Genomic DNA, 21,674 nt, shown 5'->3' on the forward strand with positions numbered 1-21,674 from the left:
ACAAAAACAACGATTGGTCTTAACAAATGTCAAAAAACCAAAATGTAAAATTAAACAAATAAGTATTTAAACTTAATATAATGTAGATAATTGAATAGTGAGGGCTTTACTTATTTATGTAAAAAATAAATATTTTGTTAATAAGCTTAGAATATGTAGATATTTAAATATAAAAACAAGCTTTGACAGTTGTTAGAACCAAAAAGCGAAAAAAAAATTATCAGCTGTTTGACTGACTCCACCTTGTATAAATTCGCCTTGCAACAACTGTTGTCGCTGTAGCCAACTTAGCTAATTTATATTTTCGTAGGCGACAATGAACAATATGTATCGAAACGTCAAACTTCAATGTCAGCTGGTTACAATGTTGCTGTCGTTTTCATTATAATTAAGTAGCTGGCTTTTGGGCGACGATTGCATTTGTAGTCGTGTAGCTGTGTAGCCTATTGTAGGCAATGTGTTTAAAGCATCTGTTGATAAAGAATAGTTACGTTAAAATTATTCATGCACAACAGACACATTGGTAATCAGTAAGAATGTAGTAAGAATGAATCATTCGATTAGCAATAAATGTGTTTCCCACAAAACTCATTTTCTCTTTGTGAGACAAATATAGAGAAATTTTTATTTAAAATTGATACTGTGAATTCTTAACCCTAGGTCTCCACGTAGCAATATTTATTGCTGCAATTGTCAAATTTGATTGCGTCAATGAAATTTGCGAGTGTTGACCGCAAATTGCCATATATAGCAATCCAATGCGAAATGATTGCTCTACTAATTGCCTGAGCAATTATTGCTAAGCAATAAGCTGTCAGTTCAGTTGTCATTAATGTAAAATTTCTTCTTTCTATGATTTCGTGCGATTAATTCATACATATTTAATTTATTTAAGTAACAAAAATATAAAAAACAAAGAAATTAGTGAAAAAGTTTTTCTGTTTTTCATAGAACTTCTCGTGTTGAAAATTTTGTTTTTATGACGAACGTTTTCTTCACCTAAAGCAATCAGCAATCGCTCTGCTGTTGTTCTGCCGACGTTACTGCTTGTGCTTAGCAATAAAAATTGCTACGTGGAGACCTAGGGTAAAGGGATTATTATAGCGCCTAACATTAGAACTTTAATCTTGTGTCAATGCGATTTGAAGTTCATAAATTTCGCAATTCGTTTTTGAAATTACTTGGAGTGATATTCTGGATCCTTATAGATAAGCTTGTGTTGATAGAAATACAGTTTTCAAAATATGATAATTTTTTTATGGAATATTAGCAAATTCGACCTCTGTATTATTGAGATATAAGCTAAAACCCAAGATTTTTTACCCAACATTTTTACACCAAACTGAAATTTGTAAAGCTCTTAAATAACAAACACAAATATCCCGGTTTGAGTCGTTTCGAAGTTGCGAATTTTAAAAATTGCTGTGATATCAAAGTTGGGTAATTTTTGTTTCAGTTTGCCTCTCATAGCTTCGAAATTGCGTCGTTAGTGCTTCGATTTGCGTCATTAATATGGTATTTTTTTTATTGAAAATTTTAGTTTTTCAGATAAAATTATTTCGGTTTCTCCGGTCCCAATTAGTGACTCAAACCGGTGTATATAACTCAAATCTTACTTTAAAAATTGTTTTGAAATACTGGTTTCTTCTATTAAGGTGAAGCGTATATTTGATTCGACATTGCTGAACAGTAGTACATAACAGTATTGAATTTTCAAAATGGTACTTAATATTTCTAAGAAGGGCCCTTAGACAAATATATACCTCTCGAATATTTCCTAGAAATTGTATATATTGTACTGTACATATTAATCAATCTACATACATACATTCATACATATAAATGTAAATAGTTCTTGGATTTTAAAAAAAAGTACTTTTAAATTAACAAGTACTTTTCGTGGAAATCTCACATTTCGTTACCTGTGAAATTTTTAAATCTTTAAGGGGAAGTACTTGATTGACAATGATATGAATCATCAAATTTCTTTGCCACATGGACTATTTAGCAGACTTTCTTGATTAACAACAATTTAAATTTACAATTACATATCTAAAGTTCAAAGTATAATTATAAACTAACACGTTGTAGTAGTTATAAATAATTAGAAAGTTCTCGGTATTTGCATTTATTATTACATATATAATTAAGCTAATTTATTAAATCTGTATAACCTTAGCTGGAATTTGGAGAATTTAGAAATTAGTTTCAAACTAATGCAATGAAAAGAAATTTCAACAATGTTTTATAAAATCATGTTGATCTGAAGTTGTTGCATCATGCAACTAATAAGTTGCATCAAACCGAATGTTGTATGAACCTGGTTTACCAGTTGTACTATAAAGTAGATAAGCAATTTGATACCAAAAGTTGGAGTTGTAAACCCAATTTACAGAATAGATGACTAATCTTTTGAATGCAATTTTTGATTTTAATAAGTTATATGTCATTTTGAAGGGTACATATCTGTCATTTATTCTCACTTAGTTATTGAATATTGAACAACAAAGTTTCTTTTGCTTCGAAAACGTAATATTTTGTACCAACAAAATAAACACACCGATTGTTCACTGAAGCTTATGGTGAAAGTATTCCATCGGTTTTAACGTGCGATAGATGGTTTATGCGGTTTAGAAGTTGTGATTTTGAAGACAAAGATCGCCTTGGCCAGCCAAATACGTTTAATGGCCTAGAATTGGTGGCATTACTCCATGAAAATTGCTGTCAAACTCCGAAATAGCTTGCAAAATCATTGGGAGCTACTTAACCAGCAATTCCAAAAGCATAAATTCATTACCATACGAATTGAAGCCGAGAGACTTTGAAAGACGATTTTGCATGTCCGAAACGATGCTTGAACGCTATAAAAGAAAAACATTTTTGCTGCGAATGATAACTTGCGATGAAAAATGGATCTATTACGAAGCGTAAATTTTATTTCTATCATGTTTAAATAGAATTTTATTTAAAACGTTTTTTTATCTCTCTCTGGTATCATAATTTGCAAAAAAAATTATTTTTATTTTTAATTCAACAAAATCTGCATATATTTCATCGACTTTATAATATTCTTCAGTTTATTTCAAATATTTTAATACTTTACTTTACAGTTATAAATAAAAAAAGTATTTTTTGCACCATACAATATGTGTGCAACACTGTTCTAACGGTTTTTGTTGTTGTCTTGTTCTGATGAGTTCATGTACAAGGTTGGCAACGCAAAGAAAAACGCTTGTCTGGATAAAAAGCGCTAGAATAAAATCATATAAATGCAGCGTTTTTTAAGAGATAATTTAGTGGATTTTATTAACCGAAGTGAAATATATTTTAATTTTAGGGACAACATTTTGCTATTCCTTTGATTTTCGCTTTAAATGTTTTATACAAGTTTTAAAATTTTTCCAATTACTATATTATGTAATAAAAAATAAACAAATTTTATTCCTTTAAAGTTTTAATAGATTTTTATGTAATTTTTTTTAAATTTGTATCTCACTCTTTTATAGTTTGCTGCTCTATTTTCTCATATTTAACTAAACATTTGTTTTCCTACTACACACTTTTCCCCAATAAAATGTAGAATCATAAATAAATTCATATTATGAATATGTCCCCCTGCCCCCACATGCAATTTTTCCATATGAATTCACATTTTATTATGCTATAATATAAGTTATTTTTACTTCGACTACTGCAGTTGTTTGCAATGCAGTTTATTAAATATGTCTAAGCCATAGAAAGCACTTTCCAAGCAAGCACACACAATTCCACAATTTTCTATTATAATAGAATGAGACTGACGATGATGATGTTGGAGTATGTATAAAAATGGAACAGAATAAAATAAACATAAAATAAAATAAAAATGGGAAAATTAATAGATTTTTAGAGTGCATTTTATGTGGTTTGCGGAAATTCAATTTTGTGAGTTTAAAAATAATAATACAAATGTGTAAAGAATATAAAAAAATACATTATTCTTTTAATAACCCAACCACAAGCCACAGAAACGGAATGAGTTACAAAAGAGTTTTATCTTTAGCAAATATACTTTCAAAATATTTTATAAAATTTTATATCTTTAGAATCTTTATATTAAAATATTTAATCATATTAGTAAGAAAACTATCTTAATTATATTTCTAGATTCAAAGATTTGTAACTTACATTTTTCCTGCCAGTGTAGATTGGCAATTTAAATCAATTTAAAGGAAACATTTAAATGAAATACATACAATGAAAATGAAATTAAATTTAATCACGCTTCTTTATTAGACGCTTGTTTGTTGAGGATGTGTTTGTAAAAGTCTATTGACATCATTGTTTCTCTCTCCCTCCTTCTCTCTGTTGTAGCAAATGGCCAAAACAAAATGAAATTCTGCTTCTTCTTCTCCGCATTTTTTTTTTGCATTTTCTTCTTCTTTATTATTAACAACAATTTTAATTTATTTTACACATTTTAGCGCAAACAAAAAAATAAACTACAAACAAATTGATACTTGAATGAGGGTATGCATCATGGATTGTTGTATTTTTTGTTGTTGTTGTATATAAACAAATAAATTGTTATTGCATTAGATGAAAGTAAATATGTAGGTAGAAATAAACAATTTCTAGCTGATGTTGACGATGATGATTGTGTGTACAATTGAAATAAATTACTTTTAACAGCAAATATAACATTGTCAATGTTTAGAAAATGCTCTATAACAGCGAAATGCAATGAGCTCTCAAATGAGCTCTCTTGTTTTTATTTTCACATGTACGCAAGCACACACATTGTATAAAAACAGTCAGTCTCGCATGAGCATTGATAGAAGCAGGTTGTGTTACGCTTTTATGCTTGTTTATTTCATTATTTCAGCTATTTGTTTTTGTTTTTGCCAGAGAATAATTCTCAACTCATACAACTACAATATCTAAAAACTGTAGTGGTGTGAGTTTGCATTTCGCTGCTCTATAAGCTTAAAAATAAAAGAAAATTAATCTTCATAGGGTCTTCGGATCAAATTTGACCCAATTTGAAATTAAAATTGAATTTTTTCTAAAAGTTAGTGGTTGATATTTTTGATATTTTATGACTTTTATTTCATTTCAAATAACTACGTTAGGTTAAAAAAATGGCAAAAAAAATATTTTTTTCTATTTTGGTCAAATTTGACCCGAAGATGGTTAACGTCAGTAAATTTGAAGACCCTATGAAGGTTGAAGTATTCCATGAAAATAGCAAATTTGAAATTTAATAGGTATTAATGCCTATTTTCTTGCAAATTTGTTATGATTCTAATAAAGTTTTATGTTTTAATACCTTTACAGTACTGGCTGAAACTATACTCTACATATGCCAGAATTGAATATTTCTTGTCTTTTATATTTATTTATTTCTATTGTAAATTCTGACAATTGCATTTAAATTGAATTGGCAACAATATCAAACAACTCTCACATACACAAACGCACACACACTCTCACTCTCAAAGAATATGAACAATAAAATATTAAATTTAGTTTTTATTTTAAACAAATACTTGCATATTTAAAACTTTGCAAAAGAAATTTAGAAATTTATTTAGATTTTTATTATTTTATTTAGAAATTTCATGAAATTTCTGATATTTATTTCAATCTAATTGTTAATTTTGTTTATTTTTATGTAAATGTAATAATTAAACCTTATTCGTTATAAAAAGGCCTCATTTTGCTTCACAAAATGTGTGCAACACTGTTCTAACGGGTTTTTTTGGTTGGTTTGTTTTGATGAGTTCACGTGCAAGGTTGCCAACTCAAACAAAAAGCTTGACTACACAAAAAGCGTTGAAATGTTTAATTTTAATAAAAACACTAAAATATATTAAGCTTCATAAACCAAAATCACACAAAAACGAAATAAAATTGTACATTAAAAAATTCTGCTAAAAATAACATTACATATTTATATGTACATTTTTCCATTTTTATGTCAAGTACTTGCCATTTTTTTTTTCTTGTCATGGCACAGCAAATTTAAGTTTATTTATTTGTGACCATGAACTCAGCATTAAAACATTCATAAAAACACAACAAGAAATATAAATTGGTATTGTACAATGAACAAACTTCAGCCATCCATCAATTAACAACACAGCAAAAAAAAAAAAATAAATAAAATTATGTACTCTTGTACAAACAATTAAACTAAAAAAAAAGAAACTCAAGTCAAATAATTTATTTATATTTTTTTTTGTTAACCACAGCAAATTTAGTTTGTCTGCTGAATAACAACAATTTTGCAGCAACAAGAATAACAAAAATAAAGTTTGCTAATAACAAATAGCTTTTAATGACTTTTCAGAATACAAATAAAATAAAAACTTTTTGTTTTATGCAATTTACATGGAATAATGAAAGAAAACAAAAATAGATAAAGAAATCACCTTAATCAAATAAACTTGGTAAGACAAAGAGATGAAATTCTAGAAAAATTAAAAATAATTACACAGTATTTTAGGTATTTTTCTAAAGAAATAAATTTAATCTAATAAGAAATGTTATTGAAACAAAGAAGACCAGACCATATGGCCCTAATATTATTTACAATAATTTAAAGTCAAGTCTTGTTGTTTCATATTTATTTCCTTAATTTTATAAATTTCTGTCTTCTGTTGTTTATTTTCTAATTTAATTGCTAATATTTTTGAATATAAGCTGTAAAAAGTAAAAAAATGTTCTTTTTCATTACACTCAACATGTACAACACTGTTTTAACGGATATTGCGGTTATTTTGTTTTGCTGAGGATTGTTATCTTGACGTTGAGCTGGATAGACGTGCTTATAACAAAATTTTGTTTTATATATTTAATTTTTTTTTTGTTTTGCGAATTTTGGTATTTTATTACCTGAATTTAATTTATTGGAGATTACGATTAGTAAACCTGTACTGGCAACAACCGTAATTGTATGGAGAAGTGTTTTTCTTCTCTTGGGATGGATGCTGAATATGAGGAAAATGGCCCTGCCGTTAATTTACCTCTAGCCACTGATGACGAGAATGGTTTGGAGGACATATGTGTGAAGAGGAAGAGACTGGATGCGACTCCACCAACTAGTATTGACGTTTCAAGTTTGAACGGAAGGTTCCCGACATCGCAAAACAGATTTTCTATTCTTGCAGACTTAGAATTTGAATGCAACAACACTGCCACAACTGCTAAACGCAACAACATTGCAAAGGCGCAGCCTGTGAAACCTGCTGATAAACCTTTTTGCCCGCCTATCTTTCTATATAATGTGAACGTTGGACTTTTGTGTCAGCAGCTGGAAGCAAAAACACCTAAAATTTGTTTTAAGATAAAGAATGTTAATAATCATAAAGCCAAACTTTATCTTTCAGATGCATCCGTTCATGCTGAAATGATGAATTTATTGAGGGAAAAGAAAATTAATTCTTATTCATTTACCCCAAAAGAAATGAAACAAGTGTCGCTGGTTCTCCGTGGTCTATATTACAGTACCGAAGTAGATGACATAAAAGCCGCATTGGATGAAACATTTCCTGGCATAGTTTCTAAAGTAACTAAATTTACGACAACTTATTCCAAAAAAAATAATTTGGACACAGGTCTTTTTCTTATTACACTGGTACCCGGTAAAAAATTGGGTGATGTCTCATCAATAAAATTTTTACTAAACCAATGCATAGGGTGGGAAAAACCGAAAAGGAAGGAAAAGGAAATACAATGTCACAGGTGCCAGCATTGGGGTCACATTTCCCGAAACTGCAACTCTGCTTTTAAATGTGTAAAATGTGATGCGACACATGATCCTGGTGCTTGCCCCCGCAATCAACTTAATGATGACACTGAGCCCACTTGTGTCAACTGTGGCGAATCTGGCCACCCAGCAAATTGGAGAGGTTGTTCAGCCTATAAGAAGTTTGTGTCGGGAAGAAATGAACGGATTAATAAAGCTCGGGAGGTAAAAACTATTGCGAAGGAAAACGTCCATAGGGCTATCAACTCCCCTCTAATTTCTCCAGGAAAGTCTTTTGCGAGTTTATTCCACCATAGTCAGAGGAATATCGTAAATCCTCAGAAACAAAAATCGACCATTATAGACGAATTTTTAAAGCTTGCTGAATTTTTTATGGAACCAGAAGAACAGTCATTGGATCGTGAGATAAATAAATTTCTATGTGAATATAAATCTATGTCAAAACCTGAGGCCAAATCTTTATTTTTGAGCCTCCTTAACAAAGTTAAAAGCGTTTATGGGCCCTAGACACATAAATTTTCTTACCTTCAATGTCAGATCTCTTGTTGATACAAGTAGACAAATTGATCTCTTGAATACTCTTTTTCATAACCAAATTGACATCGCATTCATCCAAGAGTGCCATCTACGCAGAACTGGTAATGTAAGACTTAATGGTTATAGTTTCATATATGACGGCTCACATATTGGAGTGGCTATAGCAATAAAGAACACAATTTCTTACAATCTTATAGATATTTCCAACATTGGATTCAATGGAATTTTTATTCAAGTGGATTTTAACATAAATGAAATACGTAAAAAGTTTTTAATTGGTTCCATATATATTCCGTGCAACTATACTTCTTCTTCTCTCTCCGATGGACTAAGTAAAATTTTAGATATGGCCAGTGGATTTGATGGTTTTATATTAGGTGGTGACCTAAATGCCAAGAATCCGGTTTGGGGCGATTTAATTGAAAATGGCAACGGAAAGGTACTCAAAAGTTGGCTCCTTGATAACGCTTTAGATGTGGTTCGGCTTTGCGACATTACGCCTTCGTATCCGAATGGCTCATCTTTTCTTGACCACTTTTTACTAAGTCCTCATGTAATTAACACCAGCTCTGATAATTTTAGAACATCAAGTCTTTCTTCGTTCTCAGACCATTATCCCATCAAATTGGAATTAAGATTAGAATCCTGTGAATTCATTTTACAAATACCTCGCCGTTATACATCCTACAAGAATACCAATTGGAACCTTTTTCAGCGCGAAATGGAAAATGTCTCTTGCAGTCTGTTACCTTCTGAGAATAGAAATATTGAGAATCATGAAATTGACCGATTGATAAATGTGTTTAATACCAACTTAATAACTGCTCATAACAACCACACGGAAAAAATTGAAATAAAGAACAACAAATTACCACTTTCTGAGAATATAAGAAAATTCTTCAAAGTAAAGCATAGATGGCAAAAAGAGTTAAAAAGGATTTATCATCGCACCGGAAACAGGCTGAGTCAGGAGTATATTATACTATCGAAGCAAGTCCAGCTTTTAAGGACGATTATAAAAGAACTAGTAATTATCGAACAAGCGAAGAGTTTTAATAGTAAACTTGAGAAAATTAAACCAGGCCCATCTGCGTTCAAGGAAGTATATAAACTAATGGGAAAAAGAAAGTCAACATTTTGCAAATCAGTTTGTGTCAACAACACCATTATCTCCAATGAATCTGAAATTTCGGAGCACTTCCGAGAATACTATGCAACAGTATACAGCGAAAATATTCCGGAAGGAGCCATTGCGGATATAGATGCCCGTATTTCGTCTTGTGTTGATGTCATTCCCCAGCATATTTACTCGTTCGATGGATTATTTAACTCTGTTGAAAACCAAGATGCATACCACTTTACTAATGTTGGGTCTGTAAAAGATATTATACGTGAAATTAACAACAAAAAATCAAGCGGCATGGATGAAATTTCAAATTTTCTTATAAAAAAGCTACCTGATACGGCAATAAAGCTACTTACCATCATCTTTAATAATTGTATTAACAATTACTATTTTCCAGCTGTGTGGAAATCGGCTAAGATAATTCCGTTGAGGAAAAAGGAGAACAGCAACAATATCGAAGATTTTCGCCCTATTTCAATGCTCTCAAACATTGGAAAGATATTTGAACACGTCTTGAAGGATAAACTGGAAGGAGAATTCATAGTTAGTCCGATATCTGCATTTCAATTTGGCTTCAAACAATTTCACTCGACTCAACATGCTCTTCTGAAATTCCACGGTGACATCACAAAAAAACTGAGATATAAAATATGTACGGTAGCTTTATCGTTAGACATTGAAAAAGCATTCGATTCCGCTTGGCATAAGGGAATATTATATAAACTGGTGGAGCTAGGAGTTGATCCTTATCTTATAAAGCTATTTCAAAGTTATTTCTCCGACCGTAAATTTTGTGTTCAAATAAACGGTTCATCCTCCAGTTTCGATAGCGTAAAGAGTGGTGTCCCCCAGGGTAGTGTTTTGGCACCCTTTCTATTCAATTTATTTCTCCACGATTTTCCGCATTCAACTGAGAACTCAAAGGCTATATTGTATGCAGACGATTGTTTAATCTACTCACATAATGAATCTCCAATACAAGCGCTTACTAACGCGGCGTTCCATCTTGGTGTTGTAAATTCTTTTTACAAATCTTGGGGAATCAGGATTAATGCAGCCAAATCTGAAGCCATCTGCCTGAGAAATGCTTCTGGTAAATGTGCCAGATTTGTGGTTCCAGAGAGCAAACTTTTGCAGCTCTCTCTTGACGGTATGGATATTCCATTTAAGGACACCATTAAGTACCTGGGCGTTAATTTTAACAAGTTAATGAAATTTAATAATCATGCCAGATTGTTCTTAACGAGGGCCAAGAGAATATCGGGTATGTTTTCCGGTTTAATGAACAGCAAATATCTTCCACAGGCGACAAAACTTCTTCTTTATAAAGTAGCTATCAGGCCGACACTCATATATGCATTCCCCATATGGTTCTCTATCTCTCCAACGGTGGCCAGGGAATTGGAAATTTTTGAGCGAAGAATACTAAGGAAATGTATTGGCAGGAATTTTCAAAGCTATACAAAACGATTTTCTAATACATACATTTATGGACAATCTGCTGTGGTACCACTCTGCAAATACGCCTTACGGCTCCAGAGGAAATTTGCTGATAATTTAGCTCTCCATGAAAATACACTGATGAACGATATGTATGAGTTTGAGAAGGAAATAGAGTGGTCAAGATGTACTTACCTGTCTCCAATAGGTATTTTGAACCAATTAATTGACAACGACGATCCCGTTCAGCTTATACTACCGGATTTCTACAGGGAAACACTCCCAGGCTCCCATAGGGGCTGAAAGGAAGGAAATAGGAAAGAAACTGTGATATTTTATTTATACATTTATTTTATTATACAATTTGTATTTTCGAATACTAATGATTGTCTATTTTATATTATTATAATTAATTTTAATTATTCCAATTTATGAACTTTTTACACTTTGTAATATTTACAATTCGTTAACATTCTGTGATATAAATGTTCTCTGTTTGTTATTGTTATTAACAGCTGTTTAGTTTAAGTGTTATTTAGTTTTATGTTTATTTATTTTGTTTACAGACTATCGCTCTGTTCGTCACACCTAATGCCGGGAGCAAGCATTTTTTTTCATATATTGAGCTGTTCGCTTTTACTTATTCATTTTTTTAAGCAAGTTGCTTTTGCCTCACACATAGTGTATTAGAATAAGACAATAATAGTTCTAAGATTATATTTTGTTATACGGTCGTTTGTATCTCATATTAAAAAAAAAAAGTCTCAATAAAGTGTTTACTTACTTACTTACTTACTTACTTGTTTTGCTGAGAGTTCATGTACAAGGTTGCCAACTCAAAGAAAAGGCTTGACTTAACAAAAAGCTTAGAAATGTGGCAGCATTATTTAAATGAGTTGCCAACTCATAGAAAAGGATTGACTAGAAACCGTAGAAACCTTTAATGTAAAAAAAATGTTATAAAATTGGGTATAGATAGGTATAATAAGTTTTTCAACACTAACGTAATTAATTCGAATTCAAATTACCTCCAACATATAATAAAAACATTACATTACACATTTGCTAAAATAATCTCTTTATTAAATACCATAATAAAAAAATTCTTAATTAAGATTCTTTTTCAAGACCATTAGGTAAACTTAATAATGGCCATGGCAAAGCTTAATACAATGATAGCCGACAAAACTTTGAGTTTCATTATCCTACAAAATATTTATTATTTTTACTCTACATCTTCTATTTTAAGCCTAAAAACAAAAGAAAATGAAACTGAAATTATTTTTTTTTTTGCAAAATCACTCAACCATGAAGGTTGTTTGTTAAAAGATTTCTAACAAATAAAAATAAACATAATAAATGAACTTCTTTTATCAAGCTAACCAGAAAACAAACTTTTAGCTATTATTGTTTAATTTTCACTAAAATTAGTAAAGTTATTATTATGGTATCGTGTATTTTATACAAAATCAAGGTTATTACTTTTTATTATTGTAAGTTTTTTTTTCTTAAAAAACAAACTTTAATTTCAAACATTATTATAAATTTAACCATTAAATCTTGTTAATTCATGTTTGTTATTGTTTATCTACATGTTACTACATTTGAATTTTATACAATGTTGCCACATTTCATCTTCATCGCCTGGTTGTTAGTGGATAAGAAGAAGATCCACTTCTTTTTGTATTCTCAATTTCAGTTTTGTAATTTGATTTACAGTTTTTTTGTGTTTGTTGCTTGGTATTTTTATGTAAATTTTTTTTTTAAATATTTTTTTTCCAAACCAAACCACATAACCATATACAATTGAGTGGAGAAACTGATTTTGTTGCCTTGTCAACACATCTTTTGTTACAGCAGGGATTTATTATTCAAAATTGTAATTTCCATAAATACCTATAAAAATAATTTTTTTACATCATAATTAAATAATATAAGATTTTTCTTAACAAATATTTACATTTTTAAGATTTGTGTTGAAATAGTTTATTACTTAAAGTGATTTGGTGATAAATACATTACTTGTTCTCATGTTTGGCTAATAACAGTAAGAAATCTACTTTAAAGTTTGGCATTTCTGTTCACAATACGTTAGTGCTATGTATACAACACTGGTCAACAACGCTATTGTGAATTATGGCAGTGTTGCCACTAAAGTTTAAACAAAGAAGAAGAAAACTAGACAGTAGAAATGCAAAATATACAAAGTTATTGAGTTAGCAAATACTGTGATATCCCTAACTACATTTTAAATATTAATTTAAATAGCTAAACAACTAATTACTTTTTTTTACTATAGTTTTAAGATTTTTTTTTGTATTTTTTATTTCTCTTGGCATTTAGCCATAAACTTTATACTATATGACAATTAATTTGTTTGATTAAAAAAAAACACACAGCAAAAATAATAATATAAACAAAGAAATAAATAAAATGTGTACTATATATACTCATATTATACTTTGTTAGTAGAGCAAAAAGAATAAAAAAAAAACAAATTCTAAAAATATTTTGTAATCAGCACGAAACAATTAAAATATATATAAAAAATAAATACATTTTTATATAGAATAAAATGACAGACATTATTTATGTTTTTTTTATACATATAAATAAAACTAATTCTCCACATGTGTACATTTTTTTATTTCTTCTTGTATTAAATTTTTAGAAGGTGTGTTTAGTCATTTAGCTATTTAGATTAATGGCAAAATTTGGCGTGTGTTGGCATAAATATTTAATAGGATTTTCTTGAAATTTTACACAAACAATTTAAAAATAAATAAAATTATTTTAAATAAATACAAAATTTTTAAAGTTATGTTTGTAGAAAACTCAACAAATATAATATAAAATGAGTTTAAGAAAATTAAAGTTAGGAATAACATTTATTTTATTATTTTAAACCAAAATAAAATCTATTTCGTGTTATGAATGCACTTATGAAGTAAACGAAATTGTAGCAAAAATCTTATTTAATATATTTAAAACCTACCTATTTTTTAGAGCTCTTATAAATATTAAACATTTCAACGATTTTTGTGTAGTCAAGCCTTTGCTTTGAGTTGGCAACCTTGTACATGAACTCTCATCAAAACAAACCAACCAAAAAACCCGTTAGAACAGTGTTGCACACATATTGTAAGATGTATGTATTAGCAAATAAATTTTTATAAACAACTGCAAATAATTATAAAGTTAATGAAATAAATTAAGTTTGGTGTGGTTTAATTAAAATTTTATATACACATCTGCTCAAAATAATAGATACACCTAATTGGAAAAAATTTAAATGGCGGTAACATTGAAAATTTCCTTGCAAGCGTTAAGAATACATCATATTATTAAAATTTCTATCTGGCAATGTCATGTCAGTCAAAAATCTGGCAACTATTTGCTTTCATGTTGATTTTTAAAAACGAATTTATTTGAATTACAAAAAATTATTTGCTCATAAAAATAGATACACATCAGTAATTTGTAATTTGTTTATATACAATTTTTTTTTTGTGCAATTTTTTGTTCCTATTTACGTGAAACAGTAAGTATAATTTAAATTTTAGCAACAATTTTATAAAAAATAGGACTCTTTTGAAGAAAATGGGACGAAATCATCATTGTACCGAAGATGAGAAAAAAATTGTTCAAACGATGAGAAATCAAGAAAAATCATTACGGGAAATAGCAAAGAGCATAGGAAGATCTTTACATTTTGTCCAAAATGCTTTATCTAAAAAACAAAAAAGAGAAACTCGCGGTAGACCAAAGAAAACCAGTCCAGAAACAGATAGGCGGATCGTCCTTATGGTTAAAAAAGACCCTTTCATATCATCGAAAGCTATTTCTGCGGAGCTATGTAACGAAATCAGTCCACAAACAGTTCGTCGTCGTCTTTTACAAGCTAAATTGCCGGGAAGAATTGCCAGAAAAGTGCCACTAATGCGCCAAAAAAATATCAAGACAAGATTAGAATTTGCTAAAGAGCACTTACAATGGTCCGGGTGTGAAGGCGAAAAAAAATGGAGAAATATTTTATGGAGCGACGAAACAAAAATAAATTTGTTTGGAAACGACTGCCAAAGAAATGTACGCCGGCCAAAAGGAAAAGAATTCCACGTTAAATTTACAAAAAAGACGGTAAAACATGGCGGGGGAAACATAATGGTTTGGGGTTGCTTTTCATGGAATGGTGTTGGTCCGATATTCCGAATAGAAGATACCATGAATGCTAGTGGGTATAGAGACATATTGGAAAACGTAATGCTTCCATATGCATCGGAAAATATGCCATTAATATGGACATTCCAGCAGGACAACGACCCTAAACATAGTTCAAGATTAGTTAAAAACTGGTTCTTGGAGAATAACGTACCTGTTTTAAGCTGGCCCAGCCAATCCCCTGATTTAAACCCAATAGAAAACTTGTGGAGTGAATTAAAGATAAGGCTTTCGAAGGAAGTTTTCAAAAATAAAGACGATTTATGGGAGAAAACGCAAAAAATATGGTACGAGATTCCATTGGAGAAGTGTCAGAACTTGATATCCAGTATGCCCAGAAGAGTGGAGAAAGTTTTACAAAACAAAGGTGGATATACTGGATACTAGCTTTACTTTAATAATAAACTAATTTTTTTAAGATAAAATTTATTAGCTTTTGTTTAATAAGAATTTTTAAAAATGTATCTATTATTATGAGCACCAAATTTTTCGAAATTTAAGAAATTTAATTTACTTTATAATATTTATTATTAATTATGAAATATTTTGTTTTTGTTTTTTACTCTCCTTTTAACTATAAATAAAAATCGACTGAATTTTTTTTATAATTTTACAATATACCATTATTTTTTTTCGTTTTTAAAAAATAAATTTTGGTGTATCTATTATTTTGAGCAAATGTGTATATAAAAAAATAATATAATGTTTGTAATTGACTTGTTTCTGAAACAAACAACCATCACTATTGTAAACTTCATATGAAATATTCGAATTTTATTAGGAACTTTAAAAGTAAAATGACAAATTATCTTTTTAAACATATTAACATCATATTCATATTTTTACATTGTATCTGAATATTGCCAAATATTCCCATAAAGCTCTTTATATCCTACCAAGTAGAATTTTAGAGCTTGTAAATCTCCTTCGTGAGAAACTAGGATAACCTCGATTTTTGACCTATATCTGGATTACTAAGTCATTAATATAGACAATATGGATATCTAATGATAGATATTTCAAAGACCTTTGCAACGTCGTATATAAGGCCATAGTAAGTTGGAATGGGTCAAAATCGGAAAAAATATTTTTTAACCCGTTTTTTTTTCAACAAGTTTTTTTTCGCTAAATATTAAAAAAAATTAAAAAACCAAAAAACAATTTTTAGAATTAAAAAAAAAATTCGAAAATTTCTTTTTTCAAAAAAAATAAATTTTGTTTACCTAAAAATATTTAAAATTTTTATTTTGAAGTATAATTTGGTGAAGGGTATATAAGATATATAGCTTGTTTTTTTTCACATTTATTGAGACTTACAACATTTATGACCTACAACATTAGTATTACATTGGCAGAAACTAGTAAAGCTCCGTCACTTGCATTCTTTCTGTACTAAACATGGATTTCTCGGCAGTTACCTTTACAAAACAGTAATCGCCCAATAACTAAATTTTGGATTTTTTGTTGCTTGACAGGTTTTTGAAATAAACGATTCAATTTAAACATTGTTGATGAATAAGAAGGAAAATATTTTAAATCACTTAGGATTTGATTTGAATTAACAGAAATGTAATCAAGGTTGAATGAATTACTTCAGAGTTTCGCAACTTATATTACAGCCATTACCAAACTACTTCTAAGTAACGTAGATGTTATGAATAAGTCATTGAAAAGTAAGTTTTGCTGGTTATGTTTTTCTTAATAAATGTTTCAGTATTCGGCTAAATTTTGACTTAATAATAAATACTAGTAGAAATCCGATTTTAGGCCCAATTTGAAACCGAATATATTCATTTGAACTCTATAAATATGCTAGAATTTTATACTGGACATATTCAGCCCAATTATGAATAAAAAATTCCCCCGGAGTTTGTTCCCCGGGAGTTTTTCTCATTGAATTTAAATAGGAAAAATGGGAAAAGGGACAAAACTCCCGGGGAATTTTTATTCATAATTAGGCTGATTATTCTACGTGCAAATCAGATGAGCCAAGATCAAATATTTGTGATTTTTCTAAGCTCTTTGGTGAAATTCATAATATTAACAAATTATTTCAAAAACCAAAATCATTTAAAAAGAAGTAATTTATATAGGCTTGGAAATTCATTAATATATTGTATGTATTATGTATAAAAGATTAGTAATAAATAAATCCCTGCTGCCTTACACTTAAACGTAAACCTTACATATTGCTCTTAAAATACGTCATTATCAAATAACGCTTAAAAAGGAATTGGGTTAATGACAGTGTAAACGCCACCTTAAGTTATTATGGCACCTTGAATAGTTCAAACTATTTCATATTTATTGCCTTTTCCCCATTTAAACTACACATACACACGCTCAATGTAATTAAAAATTACGTGTTTTCTACGTTATTTTTTTTGATGTTGAAAACATTTTGGAATTCCAACGTGTCATGTAAACGGTAAAAATTACATGCATACTATTTTGTTGTTGTTGTTGTTATATTAGAATTTCAAACATACATACATCCATGCACACTCTGATGTAATATGAAACCTTATGAATAATGAAAAAATATTTTTTTTTTTTTATATTTTTTGCTATTATTATAGACACAAAGTACTTTATAACGCCCACTTATGCCAAAATGAGTCCCTCGTAATTTTGTTTTTTTTCCCCACACTAAAAGTTTTACTCAAATAACTGTAGGTGGGGAGAGTAAAATGTGTGTGAGTACGAGCCTGTGTGTGTTTGTGTAGAAAATGCAGTTTTATTGCAGCTCTTTTTTGTTTTTCTTATTTTCTGAAACAAAAACACTACAAGTTAATGAATATTTGTATTTATGTAAGCATTAGTGTGTGTGTAAGAAAAAAAAATGAGTCATTGTACTCATTTTGTTTTGACTCTGTGGCAGTCATTCAGTCAGTTGGTCTGTTTTATTTATTTTTTTTACGTTTTTAGGCATTTTAAACAATTGCATTAAATCAATAAATTGTTGTTGTTGTTGCTGCGTTTGTTTCATTCAATGTGCGGCTGGCTGCCTGCCTCGTTGTACAAAAAAAAAACAAAAGGGGGTCAAAATATAAATTGAAAAGAAGAGGAAGCAAAAATAAAATTGTGGGGCTATAAAAACCAAGTGAGCGAGAGTTTGGCAAAGAGAGCCAGGGGTGGAAAATTATTACAACGCTGAAAACTTTAGTTCAAGATCCATACGGAAGTGACAATGACGATAATATTTACTTATTTTTGTTGTAGTTGTGGGGATTTGTGTGAGTTTTTCATTATTTCTATATATTGCAATCATTTATTTTTTGTTGTAGTTCTGCTGCTTGATATTTGCTTAATGTTTTTTCGTTTACATTTTTTTTACTGTTTATTTACATAACGATATTAGTGTTTACACATTAATATCTACTGAAAGTGTAAATATTTATTTTAGAATGTATTGTATTTGTTTGTTTAGTGTAAATGCCAAAAACAGAAAGAAGTTATATTAATACGTATTAAATGAATTGTAAATTTGTTTTTTTTTTGTATATTGTAACCCTTAATTTGTTTTATTGAAACAATGAATAAATGAAACGTAATACATTCATAATATATTTTATATAGAAAATCGATAAGAAAATTTTTTGAGATCACTGTTTATTTTAATAAAAATTAATTCAAAATGGCATAGAAAGGAATTAAAGTGCTGAATTTGAATTAAAAAATAAGGATAATTAATAAAGTTTCAGTAAATTTGACATGTTTTGCAGGAAATATTTGGTATTCTTCCCTTGCCATATGATGCTGATTTATTAGTCAAGTTTGATACATATTTAAATAACTATAAAAATTCTATCAATGGATTTTGGTTGGAAAAAAATCGAAGAATCGACTGAACTGAAGAAAGTCGATGAGTTGATTTTTTGGTAAAATTTTAATTTTGCTCATCAATAAATCAGCCAAACATATTTTTTTTTACTTTAATAAAGAGTAATAAGTCGACTTTACATAAATTAGCAAATATTGACAATTATAAAATCGTAAAAATTAACGACTTTTTACGATTTTTTATTTTTTAAAATTTTTAGCTTTTATTTTGAAACATTTGTACCTACAATTTAAATTTATTCAAAGTATTGGCCATTGTTTGCTATGACATTTTCCCACCATTCTAAGGCCAAGAACGAAGCAAGCCAATTTCGGATACTCTATTCTGAAGTGAAGCGTATCTCAGAGAGTGTGTTCCGCATCGATCGAAATATTTAGTTGTCATACGGGGCAAGTTCAGTACTATAAAGCGGGTTAGGCAAAATTTCCCACTTTCTAAATAATTCTCTGCAACAGTCTGGTCAGATTTCAACAGCTCTACTAGGTAGGATATTTGCTCCCTTCCCTCTAAGTATAGAGCATTACCTTAGCTCCTAGATATTTGGCTTTGGTATTGATTCGGCTGGTTGGCCGAGCTTCACATACGATCTCATAGTCTTCGGGTTATTGTAAACGATCCATTTTTCATCTTAAGTAATGATTCGGTGCAAAAATTTGTTTCTTTTATAGCGTTTAAGCAGCATTTCTCTCTCTCTCAGTTTCAATTCGTATGGTGCCCAATTTCCCTGATTTTGGATGAATCCAGCTGCTCGACAATGCTTTGAAATTGCTACTGGAGTTTGACAAGAATCTTCATGTAGTAAACCCTCCAATTCTTGGTCTTCAAACAGGTTTTCTTCGTCTTAGGTGTCAAAATCACCAATTCTGAACCGCACAAACTATTTCTTGCAAGTTGAAACCGATGAAACACATTCACCATTAGTTTTGGTGAGCAATCGGTGTGATTCAGTGTCACTTTTTCTCAAATATGACGTATAAGTTATTAAAAGAAAATCCCTAATTTATGTCTTACACCCAATAACAATAAATTGAGGATATCTCCTTTTGCGAAATGAATGAATGGTACTACTACTTATCTACACGGAGTAAATGGTGGATTTGCCATTATAATGTTTGTAATTACTGTTAAACCTAATATTTTCGTATTATTTTAATGACATACAAAAATTACATTTTCCATCCCTGCAACTAAATGTAAACAAATCAAGACAGTGGTGCCACTTTGCGTTTTTTGCAACAGTGCCCAAATTTAACGATTTTAGCCATTCTTATTAATTTATTTAAATAAAATGTGTAAAATTAAAATGATTATGACATTTTGAGGACCTATGAGGTTCTTCAAATGAATTATAATATTATTATTACCAATTACTAAGAGAGAATTGTTGTAATCCTTTAAATACAACTCATTTGAACATAACCTTATTAATTTACAGAAATGTATTTTCTGCCAGTTACAGAAATATAAATTTTAGAAATGCACATGACTTATAAAAGCTTCTTAATAAAATCAAATGTTTTAATTGAATAAAAGAATATTTGTCTTAATTTGGAAAATTGCAAAGACAACAAAATTAATTAATTATATTACTTGAATTTACTCTAATCCCCCAAACAAAAATCAAACATACAAACGCAATTAAACTAAAGAGAAATTAATCAAATCACTGCTAATTAAATCTTTAAAAACAGATATAAATAAATTAAATAATTAAAATACAACATTCTTTGCTAAAAAGGTAAAACTAACTACAAACTAAAAATAAAATCAGTTTAAATTAAAAATAAATAAATACAAACCTTTAAAAATTTAAATGTTATATTACAAACTAAAATAGATAAAATAAAACTAAATGAATTTCATCAAGGGGTGGCTAAGGGTATTTATACATACAACAAAATAAAACTTTAATTAAATTTGTTAAAAGGTATTTATTTCAATTGTATAAGTGCAATTGTAAACGGAATTGTATTAATTACACAATTCTTTTTAACTAACACTGGTTAGTATAGCAGTTAAATTCCAAAGTCTCCTGCTAGTGGTGGAAATTCTATTTACAATGACTACATTGATGGTTGAAGGTAATAGATACAACAAAATGAGAAATATGAGAAAAATCTAACCTAGCAGCATCACAAATCGTTGTTGTTGTTGTGCTGTTGCAAATAAATTCCATTCTATAGAATGCAAACAATAAAATTTGCTATAGGAACAAATAAGTACTTAGATACGAGTAGTTGCTAAGTGATATTGCCTGGTACGCTGCAGAGACAATAATAAATAGATTCATTTCCCCACATGGCCCCTTAGAATTTTACAAAAAAAAAAATTCTATAAAAAATTATCTGGCAGCTATGTGTTTGGACGTATGAATAAGGGGCTTAGTTTCTTGTAAGAGATTATTTTTTATAAAATCAAATTTGATGATTTTTTGGAATATATGAGAGAGAGGATTATGTCACCAATGTCAAAAAAAATCTTACACATTAAAAATCGTAAATTTCATAAAAATTCGTAAAATTTATGAAAATCTCAAAAAATCATAAATTTTGTAAAAAAAAAACTAATTTCAGTTTAAAAATTCTTCAATTTCACAAAAATCTTAAAAAATTATTACAAATATCAGCCCAATTATGAAAAAAAAAATCTCCGGGAGGGGTTTCCTTTTCTCTTTTTTCCTATTCAAATTCTATGTTAAAAAAAAGAAAAGGTAAAAAAAATTCCCGGGGAATTTTTTTCCCATAATTGGGCTGTATAAA

The 21,674-nt window shown here is 29.3% G+C and overlaps 1 protein-coding gene and 2 long non-coding RNA genes across 5 annotated transcripts in view; 1 reads left to right on the forward strand and 2 right to left on the reverse strand.

Annotated features, from left to right (window-relative positions):
• The window catches only part of Smr (Smrter), a 158,341-nt gene that overhangs the window by 55,876 nt on the left and 80,791 nt on the right, over positions 1-21,674 (forward strand). The gene's annotated exons all lie outside the window — the stretch shown is intronic.
• Positions 8,467-10,146, reverse strand: LOC135958819 (uncharacterized). The gene is made up of 2 exons (XR_010576461.1): positions 9,770-10,146; positions 8,467-9,660 (listed from the first exon to the last, which is right to left on the reverse strand). It is a non-coding gene; the product is annotated as an uncharacterized LOC135958819 (long non-coding RNA).
• On the reverse strand, positions 10,156-11,601 carry LOC135958818 (uncharacterized). 2 transcript variants are annotated; one of them, XR_010576460.1, is made up of 4 exons: positions 11,314-11,601; positions 11,049-11,152; positions 10,899-10,991; positions 10,156-10,838 (listed from the first exon to the last, which is right to left on the reverse strand). It is a non-coding gene; the product is annotated as an uncharacterized LOC135958818 (long non-coding RNA). The 2 variants fall into 2 exon arrangements; XR_010576459.1 differs by having other exon boundaries at positions 10,156-10,991.

Source organism: Calliphora vicina, chromosome 4 (assembly GCF_958450345.1).
Source record: "Calliphora vicina chromosome 4, idCalVici1.1, whole genome shotgun sequence".
NCBI lineage: Eukaryota > Metazoa > Arthropoda > Insecta > Diptera > Calliphoridae > Calliphora > Calliphora vicina.